This window comes from Nyctereutes procyonoides, unplaced genomic scaffold, assembly GCF_905146905.1.
Source record: "Nyctereutes procyonoides isolate TBG_1078 unplaced genomic scaffold, NYPRO_anot_genome, whole genome shotgun sequence".
NCBI lineage: Eukaryota > Metazoa > Chordata > Mammalia > Carnivora > Canidae > Nyctereutes > Nyctereutes procyonoides.
In genome coordinates, this window is record NW_026575051.1 from 14059090 (window position 1) to 14079844 (window position 20755).

Below are 20755 nucleotides of genomic sequence, written 5' to 3' on the forward strand. Positions count from 1 at the left end.
AGTTTCAGGGTGTCAGGATGTTTATTTCAATAAAAATCGGTTTAAAGAATGGGAAAGAGAACTAGAGCTTAAAGGGAGAAACTTATTTAACATGTGAATATAGGGATGTTTTTAACATGCTTATAATTTCTACTTATTCTTTCAACTCTGTTTTTATGAGTCTTATATTGAGAATTGTAATCACCTGAAGATCATGTTATTATGGTTTCAATGATTACACATCTTTAGAGATATAATAGCATCATTTGATGAACAATTAATATGTACATGCAGTGCATGGATGCTCATTCTCTCTCCCACTCTCTCTCTCTCTTTTATTTTTGATTATCTAGTCAACAAATAATTATTAGATACTGTCTTTGTACTACCTTTTCTGGACTCCAAATGTTGAATGTTGAAAATTCTGTCTACTTTGTGGGCTTACAGTCTACTTTGGAAGATAAGACAGATATAATATGTTAGAAAGTCAAATTTCCTATGAAGTAAAAATAATTTCTCGGGTAATAGAGAGGGACTATTTTAGCTAGAATGGTCAAGGAAGGCTTCTCTGAGGAGGTGACATTTGAGTTGAGGTCAATGAGAAGAAGCAACACGGAGAGGTGAATTTCAGCAGAATATAGTAACAGCCAAGTGCCTGAGTCAGGAGTCGGTTTGGTGTGTTGAAGAAATGGTAAAATGCGCAGGGTGGTTGGAATGGGATGATTGAAGGTCATAGTGCAGGGTCTGAGTTGGAAATGGTAGCCAAGCATCTTAGATGAGTAATAAAAAGTTTGGAGGTCCTCTGATTGTTGTGGTGGACTGTTAGATCATGTCAAGTGGGGTACATATTTTAAAAGATTCAGGCTTACTGTTCTGGAATGAACTTAGTGTATGCTATGGTCTGAATGTTTGAGTTCCCCCAAAATTCATATGGTGAAATCTAACCTCCAAGGTGATGATATTAGAAGGCGGGGCCTTTGGCTCCACCCTCATTACTAGGATTAGAGCCCTTATAAAAGTGCTGAAAAAAAGCTTCCTAGTACCTTCCATCAGGTGAGGACACAGTGAGAAATCAGCCATCTACAACATGGAAGAGGGTGTTCACCAGAACCTGACCAAGCTGTCACCTTGATCTTGGACTTCCAACTTGCAGAATGGTGAGAAATAAATTTCTGTTGTTTAAAAACCACCCAATTTGTGGGGTTTGTGGACTAATACAGGGTACAAAGGAACCCCTAGGGAAGCTCTGGTGAGACTCTGTAGCTTGGACCAGAATGGTGGTCAGTAATAGTGAGATGTGGTCAGACTTAGGCAGAATCCAAATTCTGAAGGTGGATTGGACAAGGTGCTAGTGGCAAGGGCTGGATGGGTAAGAGAAAGAGAAGCAAGTTTATGTCTTCTCTCTTTCTTAGCTTCTTTGCTCTTTATTCATTTACCCAACAAATATTTACTGAGCAACTGCTGCAGGTCAGGGACAAAGCTAGGTACTGATATAAAATCGTGACCAAAATCCAGACACAATCTTTGTCCTTATGGTGTGTAGAGGACAAATGAGGAAAAGGAGTTAATCAAATAATAAAAATATAGAATAAAAAAATCACACTATGGTGAATGGCATAAAGAAGAGGTGCTACATGATCCTGTAAGGGAGATATTTGATCTAATTAGAGAGATAAAAGGAGAGATTCTCTGAAGAAGTGATGCTTGAAATAAAGGGAGAGTAGGAGATATCTGATTAAGGAAGAGAAGCCAGACGGGGAACAGTATGAAGAGTCCTGATGGCAGAAGAAAGTAAGGAACTAAAGAAGTCTAGTGTGCATAGAGTGGAGACCATGAAGGATCTTATTGCAAACTCTAGGAAAGAATTCTAAATCTATCTTAAGAAAAATGGGAAGTCATTGAATGATTTTAAGTGGTAACAGATGAATTGTTTGTGTAGAAAATGGTTTAGAAAGAGGCCGGTGAGAATGCAGGTGACCCTGGGCAGGTAGATGTTCCTATACATAAGAGATAATGATGTCTTTCACTGGTTGGTGCAACTGGATGGGATGTTGGTGCCCTTTAATGAGATGGAGAGAACAGGGGGTAGTGGAAGGAGAATTGGGCGGGGGGGGGGGATGGGGTTACTGGGTGATGGGCACTGAGGGGGGCGCTTGATGGGATGAGCACTGGGTGTTATACTATATGTTGGCAAATCGAACTCCAATAAAAAAATATATATATACAAAAAAAAAAAAAGATGGAGGGGAGCATCATCCCTGGCATGTCAGCTTCCCCATTGGGTTTCTCTGTTCTAACTCACAGTTCAATGAGACAAAATACAATCCAGAAGTAAACCTTATACATACATGGTCAACTGATTTTTCACAGTTTCCAAAGAAACCCAATGGCAAAAATCACCTTTTCAACAGATTGTACTGGAACATATGTGGGAAAAAAAAGGACCCTTATTACATACCTCACACCATACACATAAATTCATTTTGAGTGGGTCATAGACATGAACATAGTTAAAATCATAAAGTTTCCAGAAATCTTTTGACCTGGACAAGGAACAGATTTCTTACAGAGTACATAGAAAAAAAATAATCATAAAAATAATATATTGAAGTTTATTAAAATTTAAAACTTTTCTTCAAAAGCTACTGAACAGGCAAGAAGATGAATGGACAAGTCTTAAATTGGGGATAAGTGCTTGCATTCCATTATTTGTTATAGAACTTGTATTCAGAATTTGTAAAGAACTCCTACAACTCAGTAATAAAAATATGAAGCTTGAACAGGCGCTTCTCAAAAGAAGATAAATGAATGGCCAGTAAGCACACAAAATAGTGCCTAACATTGTTAATTATCAGAGAGATGCAGATGGAAATTACAATCCTGTGCACTATTCACCTGCTAGAATGGCTAAAGCTAAAAATGTTGTCAATAGTAAGTGTTGATGAAGATGTGGAGAAACCAGAACTCATATACATCACTGTTGGAGGTGTAAAGACGGTGGTAACATATTTTAGTTGGCTAGAAATACCATAACAAAGGCCCACAGGCAGGTAGCTTAAACAGAAGATATTTACTTTCTCACATTTCTGCAGACTGGAAGTCTTAGGTAGGCAGGCTAGAAGTCCTGTGGGGCCAGGACTGGTTTCTTCTGAAGCCTTTCTCATCGGTTTATAGATAGCCGTCTTCTCCCTGTGTCTTCAAATGATTTTCCCTCTGTGTGTATCTCTTGATCTCTTCTCATAAGGACATCAATCATAGTAGAGTAGACCCATTCTAATGACCTCGCTTTATCTTAATTACCTCTTTAAAGACACTAACTCCAAAAATAGCTGTATTCTGAGGTACCAGGGATTGAGACTTTGACATACGAATTTTGGAGGGATGCAATTTAGTTAACACCACACTTTGAAAAAGTTTGACAGTGTTTTTTTTTTTAAGATTTTTACTTATTTATTCGTGAGAGACACACACACAGAGAGAAAGAGGCAGAAACATAGGCAGAGGGAGAAGCAGGCTCCATGAAGGGAGCCCGATGTGGGACTCGATCTCAGGACTTCAGGATCACGCCCCGAGCCAAAAGGCAGCCCCTCAACCACTGAGCCACCCAGGTGTCCCAGCTTGACAGTTTCTAATAAAGTTAAACATAGCCCTATCCTATGTTTAATAGGACTCAGTAATTCCACTGAAAAATTTGCCCAAGTGAAATCACATGGTCTCTGCACCTACTAAATGTCTTATAATAAAAATATTCATAGTAGCTGCATTCATAATTGTCTCAAGCCTAAATGTCCATTAGCAGGTAAATGGGTAACTTGCACTATATTCATATAATAGAGTACCACTTGGCAATAAAAAGGAATGGTCTAGGGGCACCTGGGTGGCTCAGTGGTTAGCATCCGCCTTTGGTTCAGGTCATGATCCCAGGGTCCTGGGATCTAGTCCTGTATCAGGCTCCCTGTGGGGAGCCTGCTTCTCCCTCTGCCCTTCTTCCTCTGCCTCTCTCTCTCTCTCTCTGTGTGTCTCTTATGAATAAATATATAAAGATATTTTTAAAAAAGGAACGGTTTTTTGATACCCATGATAATACAGACAACTTTACAAATAGTGCATTAAGTAAAATAATCTGTATCATGAAAGGGTAAATAACAGTATGATTCCATTTCTATGGGGTTCTAGTACAGACAAAGTGGATCTGTTGCCATAGAACTCAGAACAGAAGCTACTTCTAGTCAGGGAAGGAATATTGACTGGGAAAGAACTTTCTGGAGTAATGGAAGTATTCTATATCCTGATGGGGGTGTGTTACATTAACATATGCCTTTATCAGCATCAACCACAGTTACATCTAAGATAGATACTATGGAAATTATACCTCTATTAAAAGCTTAAATAAATAAAAATTTAAATGATTACAAAAATTGCCTGAGAATTGGCACAAAACCAAATCTGAATAATTGTTTTTGTGCAAGTTTTGTTTACAGAATTGTGGGCAGGTGCTCAGGGCAGCCTCCAGGCCCATAAGGTTGCCTCTTCAGCTTCTCCCACTCATAGGTCAGAGATGAGTTCAGCTTCGTGTGGAAGGGCCCCATATCATCAAGGTTGGAGCTGGTGAGAGCTGCACACTGTTCCTCTTTGTTTTGACGTCTCCCACTTTACCTCCTGCCACCTCTCCTGACTGTCTGCTCTGACAGCAGGCAAGAGGCTTATAGAAGGCGCACAGCCTGTTTCTCTGAGTATAACACCCACTCACAGAACATATTCCCTTCTTTACGTCATCGTGCACCATGAGGAAATTCACAAAGAGTGGGAGCCATTTCTAGGAAAAAAGTGAAGCATTGTGAGCGCATGTATTTGTGTTCTGGCACCTTTTTTCCTTTCTGTATGACCTCATCCGGGTGAGCCTACAAGATGTAGGTCATCACCCTCCTCTCATTACCTTGCTGAACTCCCAAGGGGGATACAAAATGTCAGTGATGATTGTGATTATTTCCTTCCTACCCTCTAGGAGGTGGTCTTACTCAACCCGGGGCCAAGGAGTGGGTGGCTAGGCCTTCCCTGATCTGTTTTTGGATCCTCTGAAGACCTTTAAGTAAGAGGGAGGAAAAGTTAAAATAGGGGCTAAATGGAAAAATGAGGATCGCAAGGAAACAGGAAACTTGACATGCTGTGGGTTTTCATTTCTCATGTGCAAAGCACATTTTCTCCAACCTATCATTTCTGAAATAAATGATCCACAATCATTTAATGTGAATGCATCCCAGACCTGGGTTGGGCCCATGTAATTTGGAATCAAAAATGACTGACGGGTTGACAGGAAAGTTTTGCCAATAAATTACATACATCCTGTTAGTACAGTCTCATACCTAAAAATATCTTCAGAGACTAAAGAGAAATTGGCAATGGTTATGGATTGACTGAAAAAAGATCCACCATAAAAACTAAGCAAAATTACATCCCCACTCCCCAAGCTGTAGTTAAAATTAATTTGCTTTTAGACCAAAGTCAAATATGCCCGGGCAACATGTCGGTCATTGAATTCGTTCAGTGACATGTTCGTTCGAACTAGGATTTTGGTGTTGTGTAGGCTCAGCAGGTAAGATGTGTGTTTTCTTCTTAACAGAACTACATGGTATCACCCTCCCATAGATGTGGGCTGCATGTGACTCCACGCAGTGTTTCTGTCTCAGGAAGAAGAGGTGAGTGACAGCAATAAAGATAACAGGATTCTATTTCTGGGCAATCACATTTACTTATTTGTTTCATTGCTCCAGCCAAAAAGCAGAACCTTTAATTCCTATAATACCAGCAGTTTGCTGCCCTGTAGCTAGATGTTACTTCTACACAATTGGACAAGGTACAATTTGCCCACAGGAAGCAATTTGGGGCTTTAGACCTTTTCAGAGCATAGGAATTGCCTTTTGCTTCCTTGATGGAAGACCAGTGTCTGGTTGCAAAGGCACTCAAGGTGAGCATAATCCGGGCTGAAATCGGGAAGGCCATTCCTCAGCTACCACTCCCCATCACTGTTGCCAGTTCAGGTCAGGAAAAGCTAAATAATTTGTTTAACCCGAACCTCCTTTCCTACCTTGAGGGAAAAGTCCTATAAGCTCACTGTAAACACAATTATGCCATGTGGGGCTTTCATTAATCTAGTACAAACCACAGCCTGACATACACTGGGCAGGGTGTACTTGGTTTTTTTCTTAGCTCATTTTCAGCACCAGCTTATCCTCACACTTCTTACCCAGGGTGGTTATTTGTATAGTGTGAATGCGGGGGAAGAGAGGAATTACCAGAGCCAACCTCTGCCATTGCAAACTCATTTTCCAGGATTCGGAGGCAGTCATGGGTTGTCAGAGTAGCATTTGAAGGGACTCAGAGTTCATCAAGAAATGGTGAAGATTCATTTTACAAATGAGAAGAGTGAGTCCCAGAGGTCACTCAGCCAGGGAGTGGATTTCATTCATGTAACAAATATTTATCAGACACCTCCTTTATGCAGATAGTGAGAGCAGCATGGGGGATGCCAAGTTGAATAAGACAGATGTGGAGTCTATATTCAGAAATCCTCTTTCCATTACATAGCCCTGTAGGCTCAGACATTAGCTAGTGACAGCCACAGCTTTGGGCTGCAGGAACATTGTGTTTATCATGTTCGTTCGGCCAACACCCACAATAACAGACACTTAATATTTCATTTCAGTCCATGAAGAATATTTATGTTTAGACATACAGGATATCCATGTACATAGCTTTCAAAAAGTGTTACTGTATATAAAAAACAAAAATTCCAGAAATAATATTTATGTTTATCAAGGATGATTAGCTGTGGTATTTTCTGTTTTGTTTTTTAGAAATGTTGGCTATGACCCTCTGTGTTAGAAGGTGAAGGATTGGTTTGTAATCGAGCATTCCCTGAAGCTTAGGGGTGTGGTGACATTGGTAGAATTGTGATTTAATGAAGGCTTTCAAGGATTTGAAGGATTATGGCGTGGAGGATGAGGAACCAGATGCTTTTGCTTGCTCAAGGCGCTGGGGACCAAGCGGGAGGAAGTAGGCTTAAGTGGTAATGGCTGTGATTTAGAGTAGGCAGGGGCTGCCAGCAGGAGCATCTTCCTGGGAAAATGCCATCTGCTGGAAATGCAAGCAGTGGGAGGATGACAGGTTCCATAGATCCTACAGCATAGGAGTTTAGGGGCTTGTGGGGAGAAGGGATCAGGCTCATTGGAAAGTGGCCATGTGCCTCAGCTGCAGCAGGACATAGTACACACCCCAGGGATGCATGGCACATATGCAAAAAGTTCAGGGACTCATGGATCTAGCCCCTGGGAGGATTACCCCCCAATCTATAATGCAACCCCTTATGCAACCCATCTTGCTCAGTGCACTAAGAGAGAAAGGGAATACAGTATTATTCATGATAGCAGATTGGTTCCTTTGAGCTCTAAGAAGAAACGGGAGATATTATTTGGAAAAGAAAAGGCTAAGACCCAACCAATATCTTCAAATTTTCAAAAAAACTCATACTCAAAAGAATGAGTAGATTTGTTATGTTTCTTTGGATGGTAAAACTAGAACTAACGAGTGGTAGAAAGAGACAGAACTTAAGTCAAAGTAAGAAAGAACTTTCTAGGGCAGCCCAGGTGGCTCAGCAGTTTAGCGCTGCCTTCAGCCCAGGGCCTGATCCTGGAGACCCGGGATTGAGTCCCACATCAGGCTCCCTGTATGGAGCCTGCTTCTCCCTCTGCCCCCTTGCCCCCTTCTCTCTCTCTCTCTCTCTCTCTCCTCTCATGAATAAATAAATAAAATCTTAAAAAAAAGAAAGAAAGAAAGACGTTTCTGAGGAGTAAATGCTGCCCAACTCTAAGTGAAATCCAAATTACCAATTTTAAGCAATGGTTGGATTCATTTGGTCACTCACTAACCTTTATTGAGTTCCTTCTTGGTGCAGTATATTGCGTCAGCCTGAGGAATATATTGCCTTTGTGGGTCTCATAGAAAAAAATTCTGCATTGACTGAGAAATAACTTCTTAGATTTCTTCCATTTCCAGAATATTCTTCAAGGTTGCAAGTGTGTCTATAACTTAGGAAGAATATCAGTTAAAAGCATATATGATGAGGGCACCCTTGAATAGTTTTTCTGTGGCTACTAGGAAGAAGGACTACCACTGACAGAAGTGATCAATATCTTAGATTCGCTTAGAGAATTTTTGATGACTGAGAGCTTACCTTACACTGTTTAAGTATTCCCTATTACTAATAGGATAAGTCTGAGTTGCTTAGCCCGGCCAACTGATCTACCAGTCATTGCAATGTCATATTTCACTGCTAATTCTTCTCCAATGTTGGTGCCTATGCTCATTCTTCCAGCCTTTTGGAAATCTCTCCTTTCCTCTTCACTGTTCCTCTCATGCTCACAACTCAAGCTCTCCTCCGTGAAAACTTCCCTGACCTGCTGAGTCTACACTATTCTTGCTCACTGCATACCCTGTCTGTATCAGTCATTTGGCATTTACACTGTCTGATGACATCTCTTGGGTAGATTTTAACTTAGGGCACACATATAATTTACCTCACCAACTGGATAGCAATCTTGTAGGCAGAGGCCATTCATTCTACTTTGTTCTATATTCTTTTGCCACAGGGCAAAACGTGCCTTCAATTCATATGAAGTTGACTGCAGGTAAGTAAGAGCTTTCATCATCCATTCTTGTTACAACACAGTCACAGCTCAGGCCTATTATTTATATGAATGGAGAAAGTCTTGTAGATAACAATGCTGAAAACATTTTAAGATGCCGGTGGCAGGCTTATATTTCACATGGGTTTTGGACAATAAGTGTTTTTGTTTTTATTTATTTACAAACACTCTTACAGCATTTATCATGAGCCAGGCACTAGCCATTCTGGTCCATGAGCCTTTAAAGACTATGCCCTTTCTTGGTTCCATTTGCTGTTTCTTGGCCCATTAGCATGCCATCGTATGTTCATGCCATGTTGTTCACCGATTTCAGTTCTACATGTCAGTAAAAAACTAGAATTCTGGAAAGATTGTAGAATCTTCTGAGGTAATCTCCATCTTCTTGTGGATTTGCAGCTGTCTAGAATGAGTGCACCCCTCTAACTTCTCTTGCAAGATTTCTAGAATTTCTCCATAGCCTACTTCTTTTTACCCCTCTCTGCATGCCATTGTTTCCCCATAGGACTCTGTTTTTCTACTTCTTGAACCATTTCAGGACTGTGGCCTGTGGGCTCTACACTCCAGAAGTTTTCATCCAATAGTGGAGTGGAGGATGGACCTTAAGAACATTCTCAGAAGGAACATTGCTCCTTGGAAGGCTGTCTCATTAATAAACATGAACATGGAAATGTGGTATGAAATGTGGTCACATCACAGAGAAAATCAGTTTTCTTCCAGAATCAGGGGAATTTAAGGAGAGTTTGTTATTAAACTCTTGCCTTATACAACCCTTCTCACCCTCCCTACATCACACACACATACACATGCATGTGCACACACACAATCTTTTTATCTGGGCTGTCAGATACCTTTTGGAGCTCTAATTAATTAAGTTAGCATTAGTTAGAAAATCTATGTTCTCAAATATAGAACTCAAAATCTCATTTTCTGGAAACAGTATTTTTCTTAACCAATAGATATGAGAGGATAGAATTCTTGGATTTGGGGGTTATGACCTTAGTCTGTGACCTCTGCATTTTACAGATGAGGAACCTGAGGCCCAGATAGGCTAAATCATTCACCTGAAGCCACAGGTCCTTTTGTGACAGAACTGGATTTAGACTTTCCATCTCTTGTTTCATAGTTAGTTGCTCCTCAAAAAGGATGGTGAAAAGTCTTGGTAGCTCACAGATACTCCTTTTCCTTCACAGGCTCAACACCAATAGTCATGCTCTGAAGAAAAGTGTAGGTTAACCGCTGTTTTATTTGGATGCATTCACTCTGGGACTTGTTTTGAAATTGATTGGCACTGACTATTTCCTAGTATCACAATAGGCTAAGGTTGAGTTTATTCTCTTGTTATTCAAATTACATACTTTTCTAAGAGGTTTATTAGATGAAAAGCTTGGGAAACCAAATAGGTTGAATCTTTCCAAACACACAAGAAAGAATGTTTTCCAGATGACACAAAATGTAATCATTGTTAGGGACTGATCTTGTGGATACAAAGGGGACATTGAAAGTACCAACAAACCTTGTTGGGAGACCCTATATACCAGCTCTTGCAATGAATCAATCTAATTAAGTTTGTTTCAGCAAACACAAAAATTTCTTTTGGACAAGACAGTGCGCTAGATGGAACTTTATTTAGATGGATATAAGGGAGAATAAGACCTGGTCTTTGCCTCCAGACACTAACAAATAAATGGGGAAATGCGAAGACATTTGAGAAATGTTCTCCAAAATGATGCTTTTGTTTGAAGAGAACAACTTTCTCCATAAAAAACTGATTATTTTTGGTCAGAGATATACAGAGCTACATTCTCCTTCAAGTTCTCATATTTATATCTTTCCTAACCTTTCTTGGATGTATTTATAATGTCTGTTGAATCCTCCTCATGGAATAACAAGTTCCAAGCATTTCTTTTGGACAAATGAGAACACTATACCTGTGACATATACCTTAAAGATATGTTGCTTTATTGGATAGAACACGCTTTTTGTTAATCTCCATACAACTTTCTCTAAGCTCCTGTGAGGAAGGAAGGGAGCCACCAGAGAAAGCCCATGGCCATCTTATTTCTCCTTCCTTATTTTGTAGATATTGGTAACACCCTCTCTCAATGTTCCCCACTGAAGAATCTTCTATCATTTCAATTCTCTCAACCCCCCTCTTTGGAATACTTCAGTCTGTCCTTCATTTCTCCCTCGGTTACCCTCTTCTTCTTGTTTCTTTTCCTTTATTTTTTCTCTTTGTTTTCTGAGTTGCCTTGTCCTGTTCATTATGTCTTTGCAAGGTAAGAGAATGAGAACAATGCAAATTACCCTAGCTGGGTTAGGCTATGCTTTTATTCAGGAGTTGGACAAAGTATCTGTATTAAAAAAAAGCAATCATGCTGATGGTGTGGCTGGAATTTTATTGGTCTTTTTGGCCCTGGGTACACTTTGGGATGATGTCTTCAGGGAATAACCTATAGAGTCTCCACATTCTTTTCTTGTAACCAGTTACTTATGAGGATGCCAGTCAGGTTATGGAGCTAGTGGATGCCAAGTGTTTCTTTTTGTTGTTAGGCTTCCAGTATTCATGCAGAAATGTTTTTTTTTCTTATTTTCCATAAATTTCCCACACCTGTTGGTTGCCTGATTAGGTGTGCAAATAAATTGTCCCAATGTTTCCTATGCATATGGATTCTCTCCAATCCCTCTAATAAGATTCCTGAATCCAAGGCTTATATCCTTCTTGTTGGAATCTCATTCTGTTAGAGTTGAAGGCACTTCAGCATCTCATCTAGTAGTATCAATTATTTTTCTTTGTAGCTGGGTAAGCCTTTTTACAAACCAAATTTTATTTTTATTTTTAAGACTTGTTTATTGATTTGAAAGAGAGGGAGAGAGAGAGTGTGTGTGTGGGGAGCAGGGGGACGGACAGAGGGAGAAAGAGAATCCTCAAGCAGACTCCTGCAGAGGATGGAGCCTGATCCACAGCTCCATCCCAGGACCCTGAGATCATGACCTGAGCCAAAATCAAGAGTTGGATGCTTAACTGACTGAGCTACCCAGGCACCTCCACAAGCCAGATTTTGAGTTTTAAATGAAAGATCATTGCATTAGTTCATGTTTTCATGTACCTGTATGTATTTGTGTGTGTGTGTGTGTGTGTGTGTGTGTGTGTGTGTGTAAGAGAGAGACAGCCAGACAGATGAATAGATGGATAGATAGACAGACTCAGTCTGCCACTTGGCTCAATAGTAGCAAATGCCAGAATAATTATGAGAGAGGAAGAGATAACTCTGTTTTTCTTTACCTGGTTTTGGTTCCTTTGGACTTTCCACAATAATATACATTTGAGTGATTTAAGGATTTTTTTTAAAGAGTAATTTTGGCTCTATGCAATTTTCTTTTATAAGCCAATCTTAAAATCTTATAAGTATAGATTCTCATACTGAATTAGGGACAATGACTCAGCCTATCCTCATTCCTGACTCTTTCCTCTCCTTCCTAATACAGGTTCAAGGAGTATGGTTTGTAAGTCAGCGAACTAGACTCATTCTATATTATATGTAAGAAAACCTGGAATTAGAGATAGCATTGACTTGCTCAAGATCACACAGCTGGTTAGTATGAGCAAGAAATCAATTTTCAACCCCCTGAAACTCAAGGTATTGTTCTCGGAAGAGCATATTGTCTTTTCCTTCCTTCTTTTGGTTTAAAATCTCCTCTACCACTTTGTAAATATTTATTGTTCATGATCTGATACCACTTTAGTTCAAGCTGAGATCACACTTCCTATTGATCTGTTACTAAAGATCTCCCCTTCAACTCTATCCACTTGCTAGTGTCCAGAACATCACTCCCCACTGATACCTTTCCATTTTCTCATGCATTGAAGCTTGGATTGGTCTTTGCCAGCCACTTCTCTGGGCCCTGCTCATAATGTAAGCACTGGTTCTAGAACACCTTGTACATCAAGTCTATCTAGTGTCTTAGTGTCCATTAACTGTCATCTACCTACCACTGGATTTAGGGAGATATTTATAATAGACCTGGCCCTGTGTTAGGCACATTACAAAAACTTATATTAGTCAATAACTTCTGAGGTAGGTCCTATTTTCTATTTTCCAGCTGAGGAAGTAAGGCTCAGGGAGACCGCACAGCAAGTAGCAAAGCTAGAATTTGACTGTAGGTTTGTCTGACTCTAAAGCCTAAGCTTTAGACCTCCAGGCACTCCCAACTCTCAGTCATTTGGAGCCAAGACTTCCTTACACCATCCGCTCCCACATTTATTGTCTGAATAACCATAGTGATTAAGGGAATGGTGTGGGGTGGGCTCTTGCTTTATGAAGCAGCCTAAAATGATTTTAACTCTAGTTTATAAAGTAAAGACTGTGGATGGGCTTGTTCGTAGAATTTTGAAATACTAGGGCAAACAGGCAGTTTGGAAGCTTGAGGGAAGTTTAGGGCAAACAAGGAAATAATACTTCTCCTAGCACGTAATAAAGTTATGGAACTCATTACCCTGAGAGGCAGTACAGACAGGAAATGTAAATGGATTAAAAAAGAGTTTGGACAAATTTATGAATGACAGAGTCATAAAAGGCTTCTAACAGAAGCTGGAATATACGAGGTGTGACTATAAAGCAGTAAAAATCTTTTTTTTTTTTTAACAAACACCAGAACTTGTATATCTAAATAAATATATTTTTCCTTCAAAGTAGTTGCTTTGGGAGCACACATGCTCATTCTAATATTGCTGGCTTGCTCAGATGTATTTGGAGCCCATGGGAATTTAGAGGTTTAAGTTAACCTGCCTCCCCTTTTACGGATGAGGAGACTGAACCCTAACGCCATTACGTAACTTGCCAACAGTCACACAGAAGCAGTTCTAGGGTTAGAATCCCATTTACCTGCTGCTTTATTACCCCGCTCACTGTCACATGCTGTCTCCTGCTCTAGATTTCTTCAGAGTCTGTGACTAATTCTTTAGGATATCCTAATAGGGGTATATCTTGATCTTTTGTGAATGGGTTTCTGGGACAGCCAAAACCGATTAGATTTAAGGTTGTAAATGAAGATGTTTTTTCAAGCTGTATATTAATATTATTTATTAAAACCTGAAGCTTTTTACTTTATTTTTATTTTTTATATATTTTTAAGAAAGAGGCAGTAAAATCATGTTCTTTTGCTCCCTGTAAACTGACTTCCTGCTGGCCACCTTCTGGTGCCCATAAGGAATGCACAACACACCTTCACTTTTAGATCACTTCATAGGCCCAGATCTTTGAGCTGGGCTGTGGTGGCACCTTCTTTCCCACATGGGTAATGAAAGCATAGTCAAAGGAAATTGTTCTCTCAAAGACAAAAGGAAATGAGCAAAGAAGTAGCCCCTCTTGGGACAAGAGGAGATGGCTTTGGAGCTCTCAGTACCCCTGGGAGGAAGGCAGCAGGTACCCCGGAGCTCCACTTCAAACAGATCAAAGACATTTGAATAATGAAGAAGGAGAGGAGAGACTTGAGAAGGCAGGGTTAAAAGCTGAGCATAGACCACCGTTGTTGTTGCGAAGAAGAAAGAGAATTGCAAAGCTCAGATAAAAACAGGAGAGATGGTTGATCCCCCCAGAGGCAGCAAGAATGGGTACAGGAGATGGATCTCATCATGATCCGACCAAAGACAGGTCACTGGGAGCTCAGTGGTTTGTGTTCATTCATGCTCTGCCAGTTGAATTCACTTTGATCACCAAATATCCTTTTCATTCGGATTTATAAGAAAAGGGGGAGGAAGAGTGATGGAAGGAAGAGACAGGCAGAGAGAAACCCCAAAGTCCATGAAGCATGTTAGACCAGTTTTGCTAAGGTTTGGAAACGTTACTTCTCCAAATGGATTCACGGCCTTGAACCAAAGCTAACAAAGAAAAGACAAACATGTCACTGAAAGTAACATGTTGACATGTGTTGATGCCTTAGCCAAAATTTATAACATAACCCAGAAGGAACACTTGAGATGTCTGGCCATGCATTCAGGTTACTGGTGTGTTTCTGGGGAATTCTTGGTAGGAGATATCCCCAGAGAGGTCAAGGCCAGCCAGGAAAGCTGGTAGCAGTAGCTCGAGGTCCTACGACTAAGGCCGTTAAAAAAAAAAATTAACCTTTATTTTGTGATATTTGAAGCAGACATAGCAGAAAACCTGGTTAGGATAGAAATGGAAGAGAATGGTTATTAGATCTGATGAAATCTTCAGAAGAGAATCTGTAAGAAGAGAAAAAAATGTGTTTACACGCACACACATACACTCACATGCACATGCGTGCATGCTAAAAATGGTTACACAGGTGTCCACAGTGCATGTTTTCCCTGGGGCTTGGCCAACTCTGTAGACATTGCAGGTAAGGATATGGTCATGCAGGTCATGTGGATAGGTGTGCAGATACATACGTGGCCTACTGTGCGTGAGTGCACATGTGTGTGCTTATGCACATACGGACACACACACACACACACTCTTATACAACAGAATTATTACTTATCCTTCTTGGGTAAGAAAGGGAGGGAGAGAAGTTGAGCCTTCCCTGTAGGTGTGAAGTTGCTAATGGTAGATAACTGCTTATTTGCAAAACTTCTCCAATTCCACTTAATCCCCCCTTGGCTCCCACCCAACCCACAGAGCCTTGCAGATTTAGCAGAGATAAGAGGTTAAAAAAGGACCCTGGGATGCTATTTTGGAAAGGCCTTCATTTTGGAGAGTCCCATCTGGGTTCCTGGAATGAGGAGAGTTTACTTCCTCAGCTTTGTAGATGGGCTGCTGGGGAGGGCGCCACCTGAAGCAGCACCATCATGTTGGGGCACAATTTGGAGTTTACTCTGCAGTGTGGGGAAGGTATAGATATGGCTGTGGAGTCCTTGCTGCCTTTACTTAAGAAGTGACATTCTTCTGGCTTAAAAATATTTTTTGGTGTTTAATGGGTCTTCCTCCCCAACCCCTCATTTCTGTCTTGCCGATCAAGGGCTGGATAAGCACCTCATCTTTTTCCTGATCTTTGTCAGATATAGCTCTGGATCCTTGGTGGTCACAGGCCACAGTGGACCCAAAGATGCTTTGAGTTCAAAGTGGGGACTTCTAGCCAGAGCATTTCCACCCATCTCCATGCCAACATCTGGCTACCGTGTCTTAGCCTGGGATCCAATAGACCTATTTTGAAAAATGGCAAATATTATTTATTTAAAGAAAACCCATATTTTCAAATTACAGTGCATATTTCAAATTAAAAAGTAAATCCTGACAGACACTAAGAAATGAGGTATAACTAGTGCTTACCAGACCCAAAGGGGCAGAGAAAACACTAGAATCATTGGGCCCATGAGAAACCTGAGGGCTAGAAGAAGAGACACCTACCATTCTGTTGAGTCAGTCTCCTGCATGGTCATCAAATGGGGCAATAACGAACAGTGAGAGGTTGTTGTCCTTTGATAAAATAAAATAAATTCCTTGCCACCCTTCCGGTCCCTCCATGTCTAAATGGAGAGAGTCCATTCCAGCTCATTGTGGCTCCTCTTCTTGAGTTCAGATGGACAGATCATTGCTTCACATGTTCAGGTTCTGCATGAAAACTATCAGTAAAGAATAGTAGGGATAAATAGGGCTTCTGTGGGAATCTCAGAGTCCCACAAGTCCTAGCGAGAACTTTGCAGCCTGAAAACACCCTCAAAGTCTGGTGCAGGCTCTTCCTCGACACTCTCCTCTCTAGATCTTCCTGCTTCCCAATCTCCAGAGTTTCTCATACTCCCTCAGTGGCTGACTGGGTCCACATTCTTTTAATAATCTGAAAGAAGATGGAAAATAGAAATTGATACCATGGATCCATTTATCCGATCCTGCTGTTTTGTGAAAAAAGGCCACACCTCGCCTACTTGAAATCCATGTGGTTTTGAGAAAAAGAGCATCTGTCAGAAAAGCTTCTTCTTGTAGCATCTCTTTGGACTTCATGCTCTTTTTACTTCCCAGGAAGCATTTTTACCCCTAGACATTCTTCAGACTAGTTTCACACAATAGGCTACTGAGACATGAACAGGGAAATGAAGGCACGACGTGTTAAGGGACTTGTTCAAGCTGACACACAATCCAGGACACTTGGAGGACAGTAGAGTCCTGACCGGTGAGTGGATGACCTCTGGGCTGTGCTGCTAAACCTCAAGTCCTGTAGGAAATGTGAGGTAGCATGTGGAATGGAAAGTCAAGCACTCAAGCCAACCAACACATGGTTTTGGAGTCGTGGTTCTGCCACTGTCTTGCTTTGTAAATGTGGGCTACTTATTTGATCTCTGGACCCCTATCTTCAAAATGGGAAAAATAGTGGGTAATATAGCAATTCGACTTGGCATCTTGGTAAGCATGGCAGAAATTTTGGCATTTGTACCAGATTTTCTAACAGTAAAAGAAAAACATCAAAACGCTAGCTTTAAAAAATTATCAAATATTTGATAACAAAGACACCTCCTGCCTCCCACCCATCCCTGAGCCTCATCCTAGGGATGAGAGGGGGTTTGGGGATGGAATATGCTCAGGGAAGGAGGTAGAGGGTCAAAGATGGGCTGAGGGTTACAAATCAAATGCAACATTTAATTATATAACTTCTGAGCTTTATCCAAAGGGCTCTCTTTAAAATGCCCTTCCTTAGAGATGAATTCCATAGGTTTGGAGGAGGTTTAAAAGAGACAATATCTGTAAAGAGCACAGCACATGGCAGGTAAGGCATTCGCTTTAGCCCTCCTTCCCCACTCCCTTCTTCCACCCTACCCTCCTCCCTCTGTCCCTCTAGCTAGTTTCAGAGTCCATGCTCTTAACTCTAAGCTCTACTGTCTCTTAAGCTTACCATCTCAAAAACTGAGCCCTATCACGGCACAGAGAAATTGACATTAATTTTCTTGGCCTCCACAGGGCATGCGGCCATTTTAGTCCATTAGTTAAAAGATTGAACCCTTCCATCACCTTTACACCCTCTTCTCAAGGACCCTTTCTGTTTATCGACTCTCCCCATTTGGGAGTCCCTAGTGAATCCTTCATTTGTCCTCAGCTAGATGGAAAGAGGATGTAAGACACTGTCCAGGGTTCTAGGAAGACCTGGGAGGGAGCTGAGTTGATTTGAGAACCCACATCAGCCTTGTTCATCTGAACTACTCCTGGGGCTCAAAACCACACTGATTCAGATCCCACCCAGCACCTAGAAATAGGGTAATGGGAGAAGTTCACATGCTGTCATCATTTCAGTATTTTAATTTTAAATTACCCAAGTGCTGCAGAGATTTTCTTTCTCCCCATAGCTGACTTTTTTTTTTTTTTCAAACCCTCATCCTTGTTGGGGGAGAGATCTTTAAGAAAGATATCCAAAAGAGACTTTTTGGTGAACAAACTTATCAGCTACAGTGCCCATGGAGGCCAGCTTGGGCAAGAGTTTTGCTGGGTTTGTCTGAGGATTCCAAGGCCCTACAGCCTCTCCAGCCATGCAGAGGTCTTCGAGTTCTCCTTGTAGATGGGGCTGGGCTTGGGGCAGGCAGAGGGTTAGATGGTCCCAGAGTTTGGGGGCTGGGTTGCGGAAGAGCGAGGTGGCTGCATTTCACTCTGGCATAGACCATCATGTAACTGTTTTTGTCTTATCAAGTAATTTTGATCACCTTTCTACACTCAGAAATGTATTTCTCCAACATCATTCCTTTTTTTTTTAAAGGATTTTATGTATTTATTCATGAGAGACACAGAAAGAGAGGCAGAGACACAGGCAGAGGGAGAAGCAGGCCCCCTGTGGGGAGCCCGATGCGGGACTCTATCCCACGACCCCAGGATCACGACCTGAGCCAAAGGCAGATGCTCAACCACTGAGCCACCGAGGTGCCCCTCCAACATCCTTCTTAAGGCCTGTAGTGGATTCCACAGGACGAAGGCATTCTTTTTAACTTCTTAGTTTGCCTTTCTGGGTCACTTGCAGTGGAGTGCTCTGACCCTCCCTGCATAGGTTAGTGAGAAACATCCCCAGGAAGAAAGCAGAGGCTGCTGGCTGCTGTCAGGTGCCCCTGCCAGGGGTCCATGGTGCCGCACAGTGGGGCGGGTTCCAGGCCTCGATGTTTGCAGGCGGGGTACATGCGGCATTTCAGCCAACACACACAATTATACCGTTCCTTAATTAGAACCCTCTCTTTCTACCAGAGAAAGCCTCAGCTGCTTGTCAACGAAAACATATTTGTACCGTGGCTTTAAAAACACACACACACATAAATGCCAATTATTCCCCATTCATAGACTCTGGCAAGACACCGGGGAAAGCTGTTTGCTTTCCCTTCGGCCAAATTAAGACTTGCCTTTCATGGCAACTTATTTGTGGGAGTAATTTTCCACCTCATTTAATTAGGCTAATTGATTCAGCAGTTCTGTCAAGGGGTAAAGCAGCGCTGGGTGCTTGGGGCAAATTACTCCCGTGCTCCTTGGACTCACTCTGAGCAATGACCTGATTAGCTTTCCTGTTTTCAAACCCAGGGCAGCCCAGACCCTGTGTGTCTGACTTTGCGGTGCACAGGTAAGTACATGTGGAGAGCCACTAATTTATTAAGTGCTTTGAAGAGAGCTAGGTGCTGAGCCTCGGCGGGTGATTCGATCCAAGGAACAATTAGCCCACTGAAGCATGAGACTGAGTTGTAATAACCGGATTCTGGGGAGCTAGTGAATTGAACAGATTGCAGTGCCACTGAGTATTGTCATTGTCTTCAACGGTTAGTTTATAATTTTTATAGGGACCATTCTGGAGGCCATGTTCTAGTACATCCAGTTCAGGACTTGTTATGAATGATTTTTAGGAAAAATAAATAAGGGGTAGGTTGCTTAGATCTTGCTGAATTACAGATGAGTTTCTGCCCCCTTTCCAGGTTCTCCCTCTTTCCTCTTTTCTGATAAATGTGTGTTTTATGGAATGTTAGGTATAGAGAAATGGGCTATGCAATAAAAAGGGACCACTTAATGGAGAATGTTCATTGAGGCCATATATGGCCTGGCACTGTCCTTGACTCTTTACTTGGTTACAAAATGTCTATTCATTAAATAATAATCACTACGACCTGATGAGCTATATGCAAGTGGAATTCCCACATACAGATGAGAAACAGGCATGAAACGTTATGGGACAGGCCCAGGGATATACACTTGGAGAGCATGGAGGCAGGACTCAAATGCTACGCTCTTTGCAATCCCTCTAGGAAATACTTGTGGGTGCAGAAAAACAGTGACACGATCATAAGCAATGTTTTCTCCTTTTGCACTGATATATAAATATCTTCCTGTTAAATTAGTGAGGAGGATGAGACTGTGTTAAAGTTGGCCTAAAACAGGAGTTGGCAAAATTTTCTGTAAAGGGCCAGAGAGTAAATATTTTAGGCTTTGTGGATCACATATGGTCTCTATTGCAACTGCTCAACTCAGCCTTTCTAGCCCAAAAGCACCATAGACAATATGTAAACAAGTGGGTGTGGCTGTGTTCCAATAAAACTTTATTTATAAAAACTGCTGCCTGGCCAGATTTGGCCCACAGGCCACAATTTGCCAAACTGTGGTCTAAAAAATAGTGTGGTATGGGCTTAAACCATCATGAAACATTCTGAAATCTTAAAAAGAAAACTTGTAATCCTTCTATTTTCCTTATGATTTCAAGGCATTCATGTCTTTATGCCCAGACTAACCAATTTCTTGAGCTTCATTCTTTCTCTCTGCTTTCTTCTTACAGGTGACAATTCAATGCACCGCATAAACACGGCCCTGATTTTGCCATTTTCTCAACCTGAAAGCAAGGGTGGTCAGGCCACCAGGGGCAATAGTGAATGGTAGATGAGAGGCAGAGCCCCTTTCCAATAAACAACCTGGGCTGTTTATTGGATTTCTGAGGCAATGAGGCCTTAGGGAAATTCTGGAGCCTGAGGTTGGCAGAGACACAGAGGGGTATACCCTCTTGTCACTGACCACTGCAAATGTGCCTTCATTCTGTACGCGATCAAGAACACCTCTGTAATAATTTTCCTATACTCATTAAGTTTGAGTTTGCAAGGAGACTCTCTAAAGCCAAGT

The 20755-nt window shown here is 41.4% G+C and overlaps 1 long non-coding RNA gene across 1 annotated transcript in view; it reads left to right on the forward strand.

Annotated features, from left to right (window-relative positions):
- Window positions 1-1039: 1039 nt before the first annotated feature.
- The window catches only part of LOC129512515 (uncharacterized), a 44954-nt gene continuing 25238 nt past the window's right edge, over window positions 1040-20755 (forward strand). The window contains exons 1-4 of the long non-coding RNA XR_008665042.1: window positions 1040-1136; window positions 5600-5675; window positions 8625-8663; window positions 9217-9353. This is a non-coding gene — a long non-coding RNA (uncharacterized LOC129512515). The remainder of the gene's footprint in view (window positions 1137-5599; window positions 5676-8624; window positions 8664-9216; window positions 9354-20755) is intronic.